General features: G+C 41.8%; 1 long non-coding RNA gene across 1 annotated transcript in view; it reads right to left on the minus strand.

Moving 5' to 3' along the window:
- LOC113458628 (uncharacterized) overlaps positions 1-19,878 on the minus strand; it is a 55,954-nt gene extending 36,076 nt beyond the window's left edge. The window contains exon 1 of the long non-coding RNA XR_012581201.1: positions 19,728-19,878. This is a non-coding gene — a long non-coding RNA (uncharacterized LOC113458628). The remainder of the gene's footprint in view (positions 1-19,727) is intronic.
- Between the last annotated feature and the right edge of the window lie 1,661 nt (positions 19,879-21,539).

Consider the following 21,539-nt stretch of genomic DNA (forward strand, 5'->3'; position numbering starts at 1 on the left):
ATACTGCATAACCTATCATTTGAAATTAGATTCTCTATCAAAAACAAAAGTTTTAGCAGGATGAAATTATGATTCTGCGAGCAGGTCTCCTGCTCTGGCATCAACATTGATGCAAAATTGATGAAACTTCCAAGTGAAATTGCATTGTTTGATCTTCACAGTCCTGGAATAACATAGCCTAAAGCTACAGTTTCTGTAAACTTACTTTGCACAAACGACTTAGCCAGTACTGATGTATTGACATAGTGTGCCCATGAATGACATTAGGGCTACTTAGAAAAGAGACAAAATAACAGCAAAAGAATGCAGCAATTGGTTCTGAAATTACCTTTTTCCAGTGAACCTCTCTGAAAAATTACCTTTTTCTGCTGAGTCTCACTCAAAAATTACCTTTTCCAACTGAAGCTCTCTCAAAGTGCCTTGATGTTAAGCAATATAGTTTTTAGTTGAAAATGTCACAAGGCCATGAAAAGAAATTGATAGAAAATTTCAGGGTTCCTTGTTGATATTTGAAGCAGCCTGTGGATTTTTGTTCTTTAACACAGATCTTCTATGCTGTGCTACCACTTTGATTTCTGTATTGCCCAAACCAGCATGTTTCTAGGCTTAATGGCTTCACTGGAAGGAATGTGAAGGTGATTTAGTTATTTCTGTGGAGATGATGTTACCAGGAGAAAAATGGTAAACAGATATCTCCTGAGCCCTTTCCAATTGCATACAAGGTGTTGGTTTGTTTTTAATAATGAATTAGAATAAATAATGTCTCTCAATGTCCTTCTTTTTAACGCATCTCTAAATGCAATGGTACTCTGATTGTCTGAGCTACTTAGGTGAAGGTGCTCAGGTATTTGTCTACGTATGTGGCTGACAGGAAACAGTGATCCAGAGCTCATGGAAATCAATGCAAGGACTCCCACAGCATCAGCAGGCTTTAGTTCCAACCTGTAACTGGAAGTTCAGAGAGCAGGTGACTGTCAGCAGGAATTTAGAGTGGAGGATTGCAAAGGCAGGGATCAGGTTTTTCTGTACTTGATAAGGCTGAAGCCTCAGGCTGTTCATGCAGGTGGATCTAACACCTGTACACGGCCTCAGTGAGCTGTGGCAGGCAAAAGAGGCAGTGTATTAGCAAAACTGGGAGCCAGGAGACACCGAGATTAAAGGTATGGGCACCTAAATAAGATACCAAGAGACAGCTAGGGGATAATTTTACAGTGCAGTGGCAGTAATTATATGTGTACAAGTTCTTACTGTGGTACATGCAAAGTGAACTTCCTCTGAGGAGTGAGGTACCTTGCATTTACTGAGGGTTTGAGCATGGATGCAGGCAATTGCTGCAGAGGAGCTGCTGTCTGCTAGCTCCCACCCTTGGAATGAGTTCTCATGCTCATAACACAGGGGGGAATTCATCTCACTGCAACACTTGGTCTAAAATAGCAATTAAAGTTCCCTTAATAGTCAATGGAGACAGAGAGACCCCATCAAGACAGAGAGACCCTGATCACAGAAGGGATGCAAATAAGAAGTTGTGGTCGTTCCAGTGGCCTGCATGCAGTCCAGCTGCCATGCTCCATCCCGTGCCCAGTCCTGCACAGAGGTGGCTGTGCAGTACCCAGCTCTGGGGTTAACCTGGGGGATGCAGCCCTGCTGTGCACTGCTGTCCTCCAATGCTCTGGGCTGACTGAATGAGCTGTGCATAGGAGATTGCCTCTGAAACACAGTGCAGCTCCAACAGCTTATGGAGACAGTGAGCAATGAGCTGCCCAACAAAAAGGGAGAAATGCAGTCTTGGACTAACTCCCCAAAGGCCATTGTTTCCAGCTGGATTTCATGGGAGAAAAGTTGTACACAAGTTGTGATTTTATACATAAATTGTTTAAAACAGACAGATGATAATTCGATAAATTAATTAAGCACAAATGTATTAGAGATAATATTAAGAAGATTAGTTATGAATCCCTTTTGGTTGTGTATTGTGCTACAAAGGAACAAGAACAATGCATTTAAGTAAGGATACTTGAGCATCAGCTATTGTCGGTCGATGAACACCTCAAGATCAGCTTTGAAGTTTATATTTAATTAATATATTGAGCAGATTTAGCCAGATAAAAGCCTACAGGAAGAACAAAATGCTCCTCATAGAAAAGTGCATCTTGTGTAAGTTTTCAAGGCACTGTAGAATATGTTTATTGCAAGTTATGGAATTTCAAACTGATGCCCCTGAATCCAGGGAAAACATAAGATTAACCAGAACCCTAAAAAAATGTGAAAAACTCACTGCTTCCCTTAGAAAATCTATCCAATACCTTCATTAATGTCATGTATATTGACTTAAATCATCAGTCAATGCTTTCTGCCTGTGGGTTTGACATTGTTACCAGGATTGTAACTACAGCTGGCTGGAAATAGACAGTTATGCACCATGAAAGCATTTGAGGTTTCAGAATTTGTTATCAATATCTGTAACTGCAGAAGAATAAGCCCTTCTGTGTTATTGCATTAACTGAGGTTTAATGAAACTGATGGAGACATCCTCACACACTTTTGACTGGATGTATGTGCCTTGCCAGAGGTGGAGCAGGGCTGGCTCTGAGTGCCACCTGGGTGCCGGTAGGAAAGTCACAAAGCATTTTTGCATAGTTTTGGAACCGGTTTCTGCCTTTGCCAGTCCTCCCTTAGCTCTTGGAAGGCTTAGGGGGTTTTTCCAGCAGGGGTGAAAAAGCAGGGTGTGCATGTAAGTATTTATATTCACAGTATAACAGTAATTTACAGTATGCATACCCAGTAAGAATATTTGGCATGGGGTAAATCTTTTTCGTAGAGGATGCTAATTTTTATTAAAAATCCTATTTTCTTGTACCAGTCCAGATCTTTCCGGGTGCAAGCAATTTGCCAGGACTGATGTGGGGAAGAAAGGAGCCCCCTTCTACCTGTGTCTCAGGCAAGGAGCACTATGAAGCCCTCGAGCCCACAGACAGCAGTGGAGGCCCCTCAAGGGTGACACCAGCACAGGAGGGGCAGGTACCTGTGCAGAAATGAGTGCTCTGCAGAGCAGGGTGCAGTGACAGCCAGGGAGCCAACAGAGGGAGGTTCGCAAGTAAATCCTGCAGAAGACAGACTCTGCACAATGTTAGTGCATGGGAAACCACATTGTGTCTTTTCCAAGCCCATCCTCTTCTTGTGCCATAATACCACACGGAGGTGTAACTCTTTACCAGGCCAAAAGGGTGATTTCTATGAAAATCTCTTACAAAGTAAAATAATGTAGCTACACCCCTTATCAGGAAGGGCAGCAAATGTCCTACAGTTTACCTGAAGGGAAGAGTACTCTGAATCTTTTCATTTAAAAGACATGGAATGTACCTCTTTACAAATCAGCGTCCATTTCAAAGGAGTCAGCTCTGGGATCCCACAGCCCATCCAGGTCTACCTCTGGGTCTGTCTCTGCTGAGCTCAGCTTTTGGAGTTTTGTGTGGCCAACGTGCCCCAACAACTCCCAGAGGAAAGCTGCTCTGTTGGAGGAATTGTCTGTTTGTTAATCAGGAGACACAGGGCAGCTCTTTTAGCAATAATTAGCATGATGCACTCGGGTATCCTGGCATAGAGAGATGAGATTTAACACTCAGTTACATTTCATGCTGAAACAAATCCATTACAACCTTTGGAATTTAAATTGTTGCTACCCCATTAACCTGCTAATGGACACAGGATCACAGAATAAGCTGAGTTGGAAGGAACCCAGAAGGACCATCAAGTCCAGACCTTGTGAATGGCCCATATGGGTATCAAACCTGTGACCTTGGCATTATTGGCACCATGCTCCGACCAACAGGGCTCTCCTGTCTGTAGTTGTACAAAAGTCAAGGGGAGAAGTGTGAGTTTGTGGATTTGGAAATCCATTTCTAATAAACAGGAACTTCTCTTTTTGGGAACTGAATTTTGAGCAAAGCTGAATGCCAAGGGACAAGTTTGCTGTTATTTTATAAAGATGGGCTGGGACTGAACACCTTGCACATCTAAACCTCAGAGTGTCTGGGAGCTGGAGATGCACAAGAAATGTAGGCTACAGCAGTGGAGGTCCCCCTTGCAGAATAGTTTGGGTAAATACACTCCCATTTGAAATTTCTACAGGGTTACATTGATAGGAAACCTATGATATTTCCTGCCCCATTATAATTTTATGTTCCTTAAAAATGAATACCTGAAGTACACACTATAAAAGCAGGACTGAAGTCATTAATAGGCCAGATAGGATACTATCAAAGTGTCTGTGACTCCCCACATACATTAGTGGTGGAACTTGCTTTCCATAAAGAGCCCAGTAAAACAACTGCTCCCCAAACAAATCCTTCTAAACAAAATGCTCAGCTTAAAGTCCAAACCCCCTGATGACTTTTTATTTTAACATCACATATTTTTTGGAGTTCTTTCAAGTGTTCCTGATGTTATTTTTCCCCTTATGAGACATGTCGTGTGCCTTCATCCCCTGTAATTTTGGCGGCTGTGTCAGTGCCTGGGTAGAAGTGACGCCTGTTTGCATTTTTGGTAGCTCACCTGTGCATCCAAGCTCCCACCCCATTCCCGTGTGAGGAGGAGGAGGAGGAGGAGGAGGAGGAGGAGGAGAGCCGTGCTGAGTCCAGCCCGACAGAGGCTGAGGTTTGATCCCCCGTGCCGGAGCGGCCACCGAGCCGTGCTCCGAGACATCACCGAGCCCTGCGAGCCCGGGCCATCCTGCGCATCCCGGGGGTGCGGCTGCCGGCGCTATTTGGGAGCCCGCCGCTAGATGTCCCATGGATTAAGCGGAGCCCAGGAGCGCTGTACACCGCCGGCCCGGCCCGGAGCGTTTGCGCGGCCGGGGCCGAGGGCTGAGGGCAGGGAGGCAGCGGCGCTGGAGCCGGAGCCCGTATTTTAAGGCCCGGCCAGACACAAGCTGCCCTGCTGTCAGACCAGGCTGGGGTTAAGGTTTCCACGGCCTCTCAGCACACACAACTGCCTGCCCCGCGGTCAAGCTTGTCCTTTAATTTATTTTCTTTTTAAAGGTGTGTATTTTTAATAGAAGCAGGTGCCACATTTTTCTTTTGCAAGAGGAGTGCAAGACTCTCCATGTTGATTTCTACGAGACTGAAGACAAATTGAAGACAGTTTTTATTTTCTGTGGTAGTCTGGAGAGGTTCAGGGTTACAAAATGGACAGCCCAGAAGCTCAGAAACATGAAGGAAAAAGCTCAGAAACATGAGGAAGTTGACACTACCTTCTGCAAACCCCTGCTGCCCGCGAGAGGTCCAGAAACCCTCTTCCATACATTTCATCTGTAGCTTCTTTCATTTCATCCTTAGCTTCTTTTCTTTCATCCTTAGCTTCTACAAACACATATATTTTTTCAAATGTTTAGACCAGGGGAAGCAAAGGAAGCATTTATCAATATTTTTTAAAATCCATTTAAATTATGGAAATAAAGTCTGAAACACTGCACTTCTTTCTCCTCAAGGGCCCCTTAAGGAGAGTCCCAGAGAGACAGGTGTAGCTTGCTTGCCAGAAATATAGGACTGGAACTGGGGAAATGAGCAAGCTAATATAAGACAAACACATGTGGGGGGAAAAAAATAGAAAGAATAGTCACCTGGAGCCAATTGCCATGGACCTGTTTTATGTGCTGGAAAACCTCTGACAAAACATAGCTGGCTAAAAAAATTCAGACTTGATAGCAAAAATGTGCAGCTAGTATTTATGTCTTGCTCTTTAAGCAAAAGTAAAAAAAAAAAAAAAAAGTATAAGTTATTTTGTGATCATTTATATATTACAGGGAATATGAGACTCACTTGATTAAAAACTAGCTGAAAAAATACACCTGTTTAAAAATCCCACTAGATTAATTTATATAAGGCCAGGGATTAAGGATATCTCCAATGTCATTCACCTTTATTTTTGGTGTGCTGCATTATGGCAACCTTGAATCTTTCTGCCCTAGCCATAGGCAGTGACATCCAGTAGTGAGGGCAAAAATGAACAACTACAACATTTTTTTCCCTACATCTAAATTTACCTGATAAGTAGCTCAAAACATGGCTCTCCTCTGTGACCACGCTCAGGCTGCTGAGCACTTGTAGGCAAAATGCCACCCAGCCCTTCACCCAACAATCATGAAATAAGCAAAGCAGTGCAAGAATTAAAGAATTGCCTCTTGGAATTTATTTTGGGGTACTATTATTATTATTATTATTATTATTATTATTATTATTATTATTATTATTATTATTGGTGGTGGTGGTGGTGGTGGTGTTGTTATTGTTGTTGTTGTTATTGTTGTTATTGAAATTTCTGGGTTTGTTGCTATTAATTTGGTTATCAATGCTCCAAAGGAGACAATGCAGTTTAAAACCTGGGACTTTCAGTACAGCAGCAGAGCCAAAACTCCTGCAAACAGACCTGAATTCTGGGCTGCTGCAAAGGGTGAGAAGGGGAGAAAGGTCGAGTCATTCATGATAGGAAGAGTCTGTCAATGACATTGGTGGTTGTGCTTATCTCCACTGTGTGAAAACCTTCTTTATTTAACAAATTAATGCTCCCTCTGTGGAACACAGAAATGTAAAGCAAGTGACTCAGAGCTGGCTGCTTGCTCTGCCAGGGCCAGCTGGCCAGGGGTTACCCCGGTACCCTGGAGGAATGAAAGGTGAAACTGGAACAGAGCAGGACAGACCCTTCTGGAAAGCAGACCACAAGGTGGACTTGGAAAGCAGTTCTGCTTTCTGCGGCTCTGCTGGCTTTCCCAGAGACAGAAAATGTTGGATGTGAAAATGTCACTGAGGAAAAGGGAGAAGGAGGAAGCCTATGGATCAGCTCTAACCCTCTGGGTTAGGGAGCTCATGAGGCATAGCAGCCCCACAAGGCTCCCCATATATCCCTCAGTGAATCACCATGTTGGTATGGATGCACTGATGGCTGATGTCCTTTGAGTTAAGTAACAGAATAAACATAAATTTGTACTCTTAAACCCCCTCCTGCTGTGTTTAATGAATTTTTAGTTCAGGATGTACATAAATAATCAGGCAAATCAAATAACAGGAATTACATTTTACAATAAAAATAATTAAACCTAAAGTATAGACTTAGTCTCTGTTATACAAAGAAATGTAAATAATCTCTGCCAAGAAGTGCAGGAATTCACTTACTGAGCTTTAACAGTCGCCACACTGAGGGGTGGGAGGCTTATACAAATATTGTCTTTTATTATAACATGGAAAACATAAAGCTGTATCAGGAGTAATGATAATTTCTGAAAGCTATTGGAAAATAATGTAAATTCCTGCATTGAACAATTACTTTTTTACATGAATAACAATTTCAGTCAAGTTCATTAGTCAAAATTAAAACCAGTTTATTAGAAAAGCATCATTAAAACGTGTGGTGCAAAATATTCTTCTAACTGGGACATGAAGCAATAGTGAAATTGCACTGAATGACATTTATTATTGCTCTTCTGAATACAGGGAAAATTTTCTGTGGCTGAGACTTGATACTCCATTTGCCAGCTTGAGTTTTGCTTTGTGTCGGTTTGTTGTTTTTTTTGTGAGCGTACTGTTATTTCATATTCTTTTTTTCATTCCTCTGTTTAGAAAGAAAAAAGTGAACAAGCGAAGCACAACCTTTGGTAGACTGATCTGTGACACCCCATAATCTTTTGATACTGCCTTGATTTCTAATTGTGTTTTTCACATTTTTAGCAAAAGAAATATGAAAAAATCAGAAGTGTAACCTATATTATTATACTTTAATGTGATGTTCTACTTTTCTGTTTGTAGTTCTTGAAGTTTTTGTCTTACTTCATTAAACATTTAATAAATCACTGCCAGTTTTGTGACAGATTTTAACCATAACACAAACAGCAGGAGGTGTAAACTCAGTTCAGTTCGTATAGGCATATAATATCCGTGTCGACATCATCATCCCCTCAAGGCATATTGGCAAAACGGCCAATGGAAGCTAAGCTTTTTCCGACAAAGCTTCGAAAATAAAGTTTTCTTCTTTTATCTTACTACAAATCAATTGGAGCCCTTACAGCAAAATCCTATAAAATAACTTCAAACACCGCTTCTTAGTCTAAAAATTTGTATTATGGCTAAAACTCTTTGAAGTTTTATGACTGAAGTTTGGAGAAAAATGATTTAAGTGCTATCTGCTAGACATCAGAGTGTCAAAATTTCTCTCAGTTTTCTTGACACATAAACTACTACCTACTGTATGTTTTCTAGAGGTTTTTTTCTTTCTTTCAACCACCTAACCCAGCTTGCTTGATGAAAGTTTCTTAACTGCAGTTTATCCCACTGAATTAATACCCTTTTAAGCTTTGGCTTAAAATAACTGATTGCTTTATTTTTGATTTTCAGCATCTCTGACAACACAGGTGGCAAGGAGGTGGGGAAAAGAGCTGCTTTGCAAGTGTCATATTGATTTTTGAATAGAAAAGAAACAGGTAAGGTGCCCAAAACAACACATTTGCAAAATGCACAAGTGAGTCCTCGCTTTGGGGCAAATGTTGGAATAAGGTCTATTGCGGTAAGCTGTTTCTCAAAGGGGAGAAAAAAATCCTCCTGCAGGAAAAGCTGTAGGGTGGGTGGTTCATAGGACACCCAGAAATGCTGGCAGTAAATAAGGTTTCATGCTGCTCCTTTTGAAATATGTCTGAAAGAGAGCCCCTCACATGCTGCAGCATGAGTGGGCAATGGTTAAGTGGTTAAATGCTTTTTGTTGATCCTGAGGTAGCTAAAGGCCTGAGGAGGCCAGGAGCAGCATGTATCCTGTCCAGCTGCCATTGCTCTTTTCTCTCACACTGAGTTTGGTCCTTTTAACCCAGGCACCCATCAGCGCCCAGCACTGACATGGTGGTCTGGGTACAAACATCACCATGAAATGTCATTTAGAAGAGCTTTATTTGATTAAAATTTCCAGGGTGCAAAAACCTGAGGAATAACTCTGAAACTAGGGGCACAAAAATAAAAATTTTATCTAAAGCATGCCTTTTGTTTGCCTTTTTTGTTTCATTTTAAAAAATTGGAAAATACTGTCCAAATTCTCCATAGAAGAAAAATGATGTTGCATTGACAGAGTTGCATCAAAGTGGCATGTGTCAAAATTCAATAAGATGGTTACCGCACAAAAATTAAGCAAGGAGCACGAAATACTCTGCAGAGAACAATGGCAAGAAAATGTAAAAAAAACCCAAGCCAACAATTGTGTCATTCTGCCTACTAAAACCTTGCGAGATTTTATTTACCAAACGACTGATTTATTTTGATAGGCAAGCAAAATATAATAATTTGAGGGAAGAAGGAGGAAAAGGGAGGGGGTCCATTATCATCACCTTGGGAAAGGATTGGTGAATAGATCTTGTGCCTGAGCTGGTAAATTCACATGGCTGGAATAACATAATAAAGTGACTTAAATATAAATGCCATGTAAGAACTATTCCATAGCGAACAGTTAAAATTATGGCACTCAAAAGAACTTCCTCATCAGAGCCTGCCTTTGCTGCTAATTTGCAGAAGTAGATCTGCTGTCTTTACTTCTCTGTTCCTCTTGCGGTACCTCAAGGCGTGCTGGGGGCTCACCCATCATGTGCTGGCTCATAACAAGTTGAGAAGAGGGAGCTCAATTGCAGTGTACAAGAAACTGAAGTGTAGGTCTGAGGGGCTGCAGGAAACCATCAACTGTTTAGAATGGGAGAGCTGGAAAAAGATCTTGCCAAGGAAAACATTGCATGAAGTCAGATGGCATGTTCCCCCAGAGCAGCATGCAGAGCACTGTGAGAGGGGGGAGCAGAGGTGCTCAGGGCAGGGAGCTCCAGAGCACACAAAGGACAAAGCCCTCTGGAAGGCCACATCATGCTTGATGGGCTTTTAATGCTGAACAATTGCAAATTGCCATTAATGCTTCAATAGAACACAGATACACAAGACTATTCCCTTCTGTCATGAGGCATTAGGTCAAAAGACTGGATAATAACAGCAATATTAGTCCCACCAGAGAGCTGGGCTGACACAGGCTGCATGGACATGTGGGCATGTTTTTGGCACTTCAGGCAGTGCCATGATCTAACTTTCTGTCTCTCATGTCACGCAACACATGGCATTGAGCAGACCCTGGGCTCTAGGAGGCAGCTCTGAAAATGTGCTCTGCCTTTTCATGGTCTTTTCACCTGGCCTGTTATGACACAGTAGGTAAAGGAAGCTGCAACATAAGAAAATGGCTGGGTAGGTATTAAACCCCCAAACAGTTTAACACACTCTTCCTATACTGATTCTCCACTATAAAACACCAGGCTGCAATGCAGATGATAAAGCTCCATCTGACAACAAAATCCTGACTTCACACTACCAGTCACATCGATCAACATCTGAACTAATGTCAGAGTCTTCTCTTACTAATGAGCTGCTGCACTGAGATGCAGCTTTGCTATCAGTCAGATACCTGTAATGAGGTAGAATGAATGGCAAGACCCCTCTTCAGACGCTTTCTCTCATCTAGCCACAGAGGGGCTTCGTTGTTCACTTATTTTTGGTGCAGACAAAGAGTTTCTTCCTGAAGGTCTCTACCAGCATCACACAGTTACTCTAGCACCTATTTTATATGTTAGCTGCAGCTGTTTGGAAAATTTCTACCAGGAATTAATCTTTTTTTCTTTTTTTTTCCCTTCTAATCATTTGCAATCCCACTGCTTCAATATAAGGGGCTGTAGTCCCAGTGCTTGCATATAATAACATTTTAATGTACACTTCAAATTCAAATGAAAGTACCTTGCCATGTTTCCAAGCTGGACATGTTCATGTAGCACTCTGCTGTCCTTAGATTATCTGCCTAGAATGCACATCTGTCCAGCTGTTTGTGCTTTGATTTGAAGCCACAGCTACCATGCAGTGGTGTATCCTATTTACCCATCCCTTAATATCACAGGAGGGATGTTCTCCAAATCCATAGCTTTCCATCAATATAAAAAAGCCATCCTAATGATTTCTTTATTTTTCATTGCCTGTCATGCTACTGCTGAATGGTCTGAACTGGTTACTGTCAGACCCAGAGGTTCTACCCAAATCTGATCCAAGGCAGTTTGCTAAGAAGGTAATTTACAGCTGCAGCAATTGAAGAAGGACCCTAAAACTGTAATAGAGGAAAACTCAATAAACAGCAAGGAAAGCTCCAACATTTCTTATGAGCACTCTCTTTGGGTACTAAATTAAGAGCAGGGTGGTTTTCTGTACTGGGGTTAAGTCTCAGCATAGACAAGGTAGCTATTATTTGTTACTCCCTTGAAAACAGTCATTACAGAAAGGCTGGGCTTGGGTTTGTGTGGCAAACTGAGGTTGTGACTTGAATCTTTCTCATCTTCCCAAATATTTCAGTCAGGTTTTCTTTTTCTTTGTCTTAAACCAACATCTTATGTCTCTCAGTGGCAGGTCTCAGCATGCAATTATTTATGCACATCTCATTCCATGCCACATAAAAAGGGTTATCAAGTTTGTATCTTTAAGACTAATGAGCTGTTGGTTAACGCTTTTGAGGCAATTAACCAGAGCTATCACTTCTTATCCACCGACAGAGATGTTGTTGCATTCAAATTTCTCCCTGGGGCAAGACACAGGTCTGGAGTTCAGCCCCTGCTTGTTTGCCTTGCCAGACAAGGCTGCAGATATGGGCAATGGGAAGCCGTGGGTGACCCCTCCACCAGAACCCTGGTGTGGTGCTTTATGTGGTCTCTGACATCAGCTGATGACATTTTGGGGCAGATACCTATCTAGTGGCACTCAGCAGAAGTGTTTGCGTTTGTTCTGCCACACACGCAGCCCATCTCAGACCAGTTATCAGGGCATGGCAGCTTTTCACACAGCCAAGCACCTCTCCTGCTGCCTGCAAGGGACCTGGCCAGGACTTCTCAGCACCCTGTCAGTGTCTGGATGCTGCATCAGTCCCTCAGGGCCAGTGGCATCTGGCTCAGGCTAAAGCTTCAGGCTCCTCTGACTGCTGCCAAGTGACCAACAAAGCAGCCAAAATCAGGGCAGAGCAAATACTCTTCAACAATGGTTTTAACCATTACCTTCAACTATAGATACACAGGAAAATCTGGTGAGGGTGTGATCAAGTCTCCTAGGGTGTGTCTGCTGTGAAGATGCAGTGACTTCTATTTTCATGCTCAAGCAGCTACTGGGAAGTAACCTGTAAGATGCAGTTTTCTTCTGCCTTTAAAATACATGCCTTCAAAACACATACATTATTTCCTGAACAACTGAGATTTTTTCCTGTAAAATATATTTTTTTGGTGAAAACACTAATGCTTCAAATGCATCTCATTGAAAATATTTTTTTCCTGTTTCCAGAATTAGCATTTCATTTGGAGTTAATTTTGTATTAATAGAAAGGGAGGGTCTCGTTTTTCTTTTCAAGTACGTCCTTGTCAAAAGACCATTTTTTGTCACAGTGCATTTTGCAGAAATCCTGTGGACCCACTTGGCTGTGGGAGGAAAATATCCCGGCTGCCAGGAGCAGCAGTCCCACCGTGGCCAGTCCAGCAGCAGGTGTGTCCCGCAGGTGCCTGCGCTGTGCACACAGCCACAGCTTCTGCAGAGGAGCAGGAGGGAGCTGGTGCCTCGCTGGGGCACAGGGGCTGCCTGCCTCCTTCCCTGCTGGGGCACAGCAGTGGCTGGGGGGCAGCACAACGGGCCTGTCTGCAAGGAGACACAGCAGCACAGCACCGCTTGGCTCGGTGCGAGCCTCAGGAGCTCTCGTCTGCAGCCTGGGCTGAGCATCCCACCAAGAGAGAGGACAAGGCAAGCCCTGGGCAGCACACACAGCCGTGCTGCAGGTGGCAGGGCAGTCCCCTAAGGACATACAGTCAAAGCCGTTGTTCATCCTCCTTGATGCACATCCTGCTCACAGGTTTTTGCTGGCAGAAGTTTGCATAATCCTGGGCTGCACCTGAGAGAAGGATTCTGCTACCTGGACTGTGGCTGCCATTCCCTAATGGTACAGAAAAGCACTGGTGGGAAAGTGTGGCAATTCTTAAGATGTTGTAAATAAAATAAATCCATGAGGCTAGAGGGAGGTGATGTTCCACCTGAGAATCATATGTAAACTCTGAAATATTAAAAGCACCCTGGTGAAGGCATTGCTAATTAAAAGGATAAAATATGCACACATAGAGAACAGATTATTTAAAACACAAATTATTTCTTATTAAGATAATAGTGTCTAACTAAATGTTGAAAGAGCTGGATAGTAGTTTACACTGTAAAATGATCTGTTAAATATGTTCTTGTTAACATCAATACAGCTATTGACAAGCAGATCCAATTTTGCTTTACTTTGAGAGAGCAGACAATAGCAAGTTTAACGTGCTATCTTATTTTACAAGCATTAATGAACAATTAACCAACACTAGCACTCTTTCCATCTGTAATCCTGTAGTAGGATCACTAATCTCCACCACTAGCAGCTAATGATGAAGGTCTCTTAAGCTTTACTTCTTATCTCAGCCAGTTCTTAATACTCACATAAGTATGCTTTCTGAGCAGGGCGGCCCCCTATTGCTCTGCGACTTGAATACAAAAGACTGGTGAAATTTTTGAAGGGTTTTCTGTTCAATAACACTTCTATACTTATGTTTGCCTTCCTACAACAACAAACACAAGTGATCAGCAGAGGACTAGCAAGGTCACTAAGGGCTCTGTGTTTCCATACTTGCTCTAATACTTATAAGAATGTATTCATGCCCTATTATATATATTCCCTGGCTGCTCAGGCAGAAGCTCTAAACTAAACTAAACTGAAATGAAATAAAAGGGAAAAACCAGAAGACTAAAACAGTGTTTACTTCAAGAACAAGTCTGCTGTTTGTATCGAACAAAAGGAAGCTGGAAAGTGGCTGCCATTAAAAATACATGCAAGATAAACTGAAATTTTTATAGTACACAGTACACATGACATTTTCTAACTTCTCTTTCAGAGTGTTCTTGTGTATACCATACACACGAGATCTGTGTACTGGGATGGCAGGGGAATTCACCATTCTGTTAGGCTTTTCTGCAATAGCAAGTAAAGCAGCAACAACTTCCCAAACAGGAAACAGAGAGCACAGTGGGTTCTGTTCCAATCCCCACCAGGAGAAGGTCTTCCATAGTCAGGGCAGTCACCCCAGTAGTAAAATTTGTGCAATTAAAATTGAGATACACAGTCCATCTCCTTCATCTTTTGCTTTCAAGAAAGAGAGATGAGCCTAAGTAAGAGTAATAAACTTTCTCTAGTCCATTTTATTTATTCCATGCACAATGCTTGAATATGTTGGCCCCAAACCAAGCAGAACTCAGGACAACTCAGGGGTTATTTCCTGGCCTAAATGAAAGCCCTGAGAGAACTGCTCAAACTGGGCCCAAACATCCACTGCAAATACTGAGATTGGTGGAGATAGGGAACAGCAGTTGAGTAGCAAAAGCTGCTTCCCATCAGGGAGGTGATCCAGTCCTGTTAAAATCTCACCCTGACCCTGCTTGCATTGAGCTGTGTGGCTGATGAATGAGAATCAAGTTGCCTCATCGTGCTTGGAGCTGGAGGTACATTATCAAATTGCAACAGATTACCAGGATCTGAGAACAAACATCTCTCCAAGCCATTCCCAGAGATGTTTTAGCAATAACTAACAGCATGAGGTACTGCTGAAGAAATATGCTTTATAAGCAGCTATAAATTGAGAATTAACATTTCTAATGCAATCAAAAGCTACCATCTTGCATGCTCTGTTCCTGGGTGTATTCTACTCTAAGGCATAAAGGAAGCTGAACTCACCTGGCACCATGCCTGAGAGATGTCTTGGGAAAAACTCCTACTGAGTGTCACAAACACTAACAGGCCCTACACAGATACAGCCTGTTTTTTTCTTGTGTCAGTACAAGACATATTAAAATGCTGACCTTTTCCTTCACCAGGGCTTCTCAGCATAGACGATAAACAGCATTACTTAGAGGAAAAACCCCCCACTTCTGTACCTCTGCAGGAATCCTGACTAAGCATTGCTTTGAACACATGGCTTCCCTTTTCTGTGACTGCCCATCATGGCCCAGGTGCCCGTGGCACTTGGCAGACATGCAGAAGGAGAGAAGTGCTTCTTGGGTCCGCCCAGCTACCTTCAGAGGGGTAGCTCTCTGGCTTGGACACAGGGGCAGGCTGGCCAGCCTTACCTGAAAAGTGAGGTGCTAAAATAGCCTGGGTGCATGTGATGGGTGTGGGGATGAAGGAAAGAGAGGTTCTGGGACTGCTTTCAGTCTTTATTTATTCAATTAAAATTTCTATTTAAGTCCAGATGAATTTTGTCAAAGTGAAGCCAAGCAAGTTGTCAGAAGCAGACCTTATCAGGAAGCCTGAGCAAGATGTGAGTGAAATGACTGCTTATGGACAAATCACCAACCATTAGTGAGGAAAGAAAAAATATTTTAATATGTTTCACCCAGCTTTTCCATTTTTAAGCCTTTGCTGTTTGGCTTCATATCTGATGTATGGAGATTTGCTTGATGTGACAGTCACCCACAGTGTGGGTGGAAAGCTCATTCCCACTCCCCTCTGCAGGCTTCAAATCTCAGCAATGACTCCAGGTGATGATGGCAGGATCAGAAAATGGGGAAAAGCTAAATGGATGGAGCTAATCCCAGCTCGACAGAGTCTAGCTTCTCCATTACATAGGATAAAGTTTAGTGGGTTTATTTGGATCGCCTGTATATTGGACTGTGAGACTCACCTGTTACCCTGACTGCATAGCAATACTGGAGCCATCTTCAGCCAAGCTCAGTAGTTCTAGTACCAGAGAGAAGCAATTTAAGTCTATTAACCTGCATTTCTATTCTAAAAGGGCAAATTATTCAGGGCAGAGGTCTAGAGGAACCCAGTTAAACCCATTCTGACACTTGACATAGAACCAAGTACAGATTTTCCTGAATTGCACAATATACTGTCAGCACATCAGGGAAGATATTTAGAGTAGAGAAAGAAGTACAGCCCTGGAACATCTCTCTTCCACAAATTATCTTTTGTAAATACCTGTCAGGTTTCTGGGGATACTTCCCTGGAAAAGTCATGCAAATGCCAACATCTTGTAAGATCATCTGTTAAGAGAAGGATTAACAAGAAAACAAAAAGCTGATGCTGTGAAGCAGATTCGGGAGAGTGGACAGAGAGTGGCCTGTTTGTCAATACTCAGCACCTCCTGCTCATTTGCACAGCTGTTTGCCCCAGGGCTGGCAGGGGCAGCTGGATCAGAGCTACAGTGATGGGCTCTTGCAGGAGCTGAGCATGACCACAACCTGGTCAAACAGATCCTTGGATCAAGCATAAATAGCAACTATTTTCTTTCAACTGTTCTCAAAATGCTCATTTACTTCCATTTAATTTTTGTCTTTTTTCACAGGGATGGCATTTTTAGTCATACCTGTTGTAGAAAGAAAATGTCAGTGTTTAGTGCATTGTTTTCATTTTTATATGCTAGAGGTGAAGGTAGAAGCTAATTAACAATACTGTTTCCAAGATAGCAAAAGAGCTTGTCTGTGATGTTAGTGCTTTGTATTAACCAGGATGAAGCCAAAACCTTGGTTCAACATTTCCACTTCATAGATAATATCAGAGCTACTTCTCCACCCCCACCAGCTCACATATTCATTACCCAAATTGCCTATCCTCAAAGTGATAATATAGTGTGGTACAACATGCCCCGACAGGACACAAATTGACTCTGTGCCTAGATACTATACAGACAGTGTAAAGCAAATATCTCACTCTATTATCTGTTGTCTCTATGAATCAACAGATTACATGGTTCACTGGGTAGCTGAATAACTTTTACACAGTTTGCTCATATCTATTTACACATATTCTACAAAAAATACATTAACACCAAAGGACAAATGTTAAAAAAAATATATACCTGCAGAATCCAGATAAATTACACATGTGAAAAAACACAATAAACAGTAGTGCTTAAATTTCATATACAATATCTGTAGATATGAAAGGAAACTCTTCTCTCCTGACCAAAACCTGAATCCTGTGCAAGGCCTTAAAAACCTTAGGAAGAAACTTTAATTTGTGACTATTTATTTGTAGGTAAGATTATGCATCACATTTTAAAGAGTCCGCAGTGTTCCACAGAAGTGGGGTGTAACAACAGAGGGTCCTTCACTGATGTTTCCCATGGAGGTGCACCTCACCCACCTCTAAGCTATGACCTTTCAGAGCACCCCATCTCTTGTGTTCACTGTTGTTCTTGGTCACTGATTTGTAAAACATGCCATTTTTTGGAAGGGACAGCAGTATGTCATGCCCTCCCTTTTCATACCTTGTGTGACAATATAGTGAGCAAAGCAGCCTGTCCGTGTCACTGTAGAAAGGAGCAGAGCTTTAGCAGCTGGCTACCCCAGGATTTACACACGGCTCTCAGGCTGCATGTGGATACCAACCACGCCCTCTGGATCACTTGGCCTGGTTTGTCAGCTCCTTCCAACACCACACTCAAGAAACAAAAGTGAAGATTGTGCAAGGAAAGTACAAAATGTCTATGCCTTCAGTGCTGCACCTTACAACCCCAGAAAGTACAAATTCGCTGCCATACATATATACCTGTATGTATGTATTTATATCTATCTATACATACACACACTCCAAGTTACATTAAAAGCTATTCCTTCTTTACTGCTTCTCTCTTGCTTCCAGCTCTTCCCTCCCAAATACCCTTTAAATCTATTCCTTGATTAGGTCAGAGCTCCACCTTTACCCTGTCTCACTCTCCAGAGCAATTCTTCCAGGCAGTTCTGCTTTGTCCTCAGACAGTGGCACTGGGAGCTGCTGCATTTGGCTCCTGCCCTATTGCCTGTCTCCTGTGTCCCTGATACACCTTTTCCCAGCAGCTCTCTTCAGTAGAGATACAGGCTGTGAGCATTTTGGTCCACCTAAACATCAATTGCTTCTTTCCTTTTTTCAAAAGCTTAGTTTGCCTTGAATTTCTGGGCCAATTAATTCAAATTTAATACTATAAGGAAGCTAAATAGTCTAACAGTGTATTGTAACATGTGGAGATTAAGTGGCAAAAACACTTCACAAACTGGCAGCTATTCATCCAATTGTATTCTACAGAATGGCAACAGTAATTATTAATTTTAAGATTAAAACTAAAAAGAGGAATGCATTTAACTAAATTTAGTACCATGCAGTACCTGTTTGCAGGTATGAAATAAACAGTTTGGAAAGAAAGACGTTTTAGTGCTAATTAAGTGACTAATGAACAGTCAAAACCTGCTGCATATTAGATTTTTAAAAGAGCTCATGGTTAAGGGGATTTTTGGTGCTCTGAGTTGGTTAATAATATTTAATTTGAAAATAAAGATTTGTTAAAACTGGTAGATTTTCCTTTGTAAACTATGTCTGCTACTTTGTGCAACAAATTCTACATGTTTTTGGTAATGGAAGATGCTGTTGCAACAGCTTTTTGTGCATCCTGATTGAAAATTCAGCTACATAACCCTCACTGAACTGTTTATCTTATGTACTTATTTAACTAACATTCAAACTGACAAGTCTCCTATTTCTGGGCTTTCTTTTTATACTTTAATGTATGCCTTATCAGATGAAACCCAGATACTACCAAACTTTGCATGTTTTTGATTTTGCACATAAACTGAAGGGCAGAATTTCAGTCTATGTCCTCAGTCATTCAATCTTTCAAGATCTTTGAACAAGACTTCAAACCCTGAAAAAATACAACCCAAACACAGACTTGCTTCTCTGTCTGTACAAATACGTGAAGGAAACTGGTATGTCAGGTTTCAATGTAGGCAAGCCTAATTGAAGCTTTAACTGCATTCGAAACAAGAGGCAGGCAGCACCTCCAAACTGCTTTATTCAAGGGCAGGAAGACATTCAGGAATAGAGCTACTGGAATTATTCATTGCAAATAAATTATCCAATTAATTTAGCCAAATTTTCTTATCATTAATAATTCAAAAACTGCTCCTGATAGTGGTGGATGTGTGCATCAGCCCTGATCCTGACAACACTTAGACACACATTTAGCTTTTCATATTCCCATAATCCCATTGAACTCCATCAATTTTCTCAGTGAGCTGCAGGTGAGCCTATGGAGAGTTGGTGAACAGCTTGCTTCTCTGGGTAGCTTTTTAAGGAATAATCACTTGCTTGAGTCATGCATTATTGTGTCTGCACCTAATGAATTATATCTCTCCAACAGAAAATTGAATTCTGAGTAGCAAAAGATTAATGTTCTTGTTAAAGTCCTTTTATTTATTTTTTTCACATGAAGACGTTTTATGTGAATAAAGCAGCACTTTCACAACCATTTGTGTGAACAAATCCAAATACTGATGCAAATATTCATAATAGTGAACAAAGCAGGATATACCCTATATGAAAGCAGACCATGGGAACAAAGGGTTCTGTGTTTGGCTATAGTGACTTATGAAGAATAATGTTCCCAAGAAAAGGCACTAGTAAAAATGCCATGCATTGGAAAGCACTGTGGACTGCATTTTTAAGGATGATAGCCATTACAGGAAGCCTGTTGTGCAATTTAGCTTCCTGGCCTCTGTGTATGTTTTAAATTTTGCCACCGTAAATATACAACAGGTCCCTGTGCTAGTTCTGCACAGAAGCCCTCACACTTCCAAGGAACTTTAACAGAAATAAAATCTCACCTGGCTTCTTCTGTAGTAATCAAGAAAGCTGTGAGACATTTGCTGCCATGTCTATGTTCTCTTCACAATTCGTGACTCCTGTTGCCATGCCCTTGTGGGAAGCTTAAATGGTTGTCACTGCTAGTTCTTTAAGGATATCTTATTGTGAAGTACTTCTGAAAGAAGAAAATAACTATCAGCAAATTTATAATGAGCTTTCTCACGTGCTGGTTCCTGTTCTTCTACAGGTTCAGGGGTTTTGTACCTCAGTTAACACTCTTTCAAATACAGAATCATAAAATTGTTTAAGTTTGAAAAGACCTTTAAGATCTGAGTTAACCATTAACCCAACTCTGCTAAGTCCACCACTAAACCCTGTCCCTAAGTGCCACACCTACATATTTTTAAAATACCTCCAGTGATATTGACTTAACTGTTTCCCTAGACAGCCTGTGCCATTGCTTGACAATAAATCAAATATTGGAGCAAGTCCCCTGTAAATAAGATGTAATTAAATGTAACAATTCTCATTGATGTTTTGAACAATTATGCAAATCCAGAGCTGTGCTGACAGCTAGGTATAATGCCTTGCAAACTTTCAATTATCTGCTGCCCACCAACTGCTGTCTCACTCAAACCAGCACAAATCTCAGATCACTTGGGTTCTTTCTCAGGGGGACCCATCAAACATAACGTGATCCCAGAGTCTGACATCACGAACCATGATAGCTAAAATACAAAGAGAAGCAGGCTTATTTTAGTATCTGATATCTGACAACAAGTTGGATATTGTGAGTATTTGATTCAATTTTGTGTGTCAGATGGCAGTGGAGCAGACAATAAGGTGTCCACAGTATTTATGAACAGGCAAACACCACAGTTCACTGACAAGGCAAAATAATTTTAGGTAGCACTGAACCTGTCTGCTTGCATTAGGCTGGGGCAGATTTCTAGGTTGGATAGAAAAGCTGCAATTTATTTTTTTCTCTAACAAAATGCTGATAACTACTCTCACTGCTAACACAGAACAGGATAACTCTGATCACTAGGTCCTTTTGTCACCCTCCCACTGAACCCTTCTTTAACAGAGACATTCTCATTTGCACTCAGCAAAATGCCAAGCTAGATTTCAATCATATTGATGCACTATCCATGTATCATAGGAAAAAACACATTATCTCTGAGGTCTCAAGGAGCAATAACCTACTGGAGCTTCAAATCATGTGGCTCTGGACAGTGCTGGGGAGGCATGAGCTGATGCTCCATTGCAGGTATGCTCAGGTACCAGTTTCTCTAGCCTTTCAAACAAAGCACACGTCTTTCAGTCATTCAGTCACTCCCCTGACCATCAGTTAGGAAGAAAATTAACACAATTTCTATTGTATTATTAGGGAAAGTCTTCCCACTGAATTTTCTTGTACCTGCAGAAGGAGCTACCACAGCCTGTGCTGTAGCAGTCAGACTGCCCACAGTGCATTGTGACAGTGCATGCACCCGTGGGCAGGCATGGATGCTCCCTTCAGTTTCACAACTCTTATGTAGAAACTCTTAACATTCATGTAATCGTGCGGGATGAAGAATTGGGGAAACTGAATGTCACTGCCGACTGGGCACTCACTAATATGGTGGCAAAACCACAGGCCACCCAAAATCTTTGGGTTGGAGCCACAGCCTGGAAAAGGCTAAAAGCACCATGTCTGCCTCAGCCTCCCCTCAGCCCTTGTGTGGAAGGAGCTTCATTGCTTGTTGATTTGAAAAGATGAGTAGTGAGGCTTTCCTTGTTCAGCAAGGAAATTTTGGCCCCAGGCAGCCAAAGGTGCCTCACTCTCTATC

The sequence above is a fragment of the Zonotrichia albicollis genome, chromosome 8 (assembly GCF_047830755.1).
Source record: "Zonotrichia albicollis isolate bZonAlb1 chromosome 8, bZonAlb1.hap1, whole genome shotgun sequence".
Taxonomy (NCBI): Eukaryota; Metazoa; Chordata; class Aves; order Passeriformes; family Passerellidae; genus Zonotrichia; species Zonotrichia albicollis.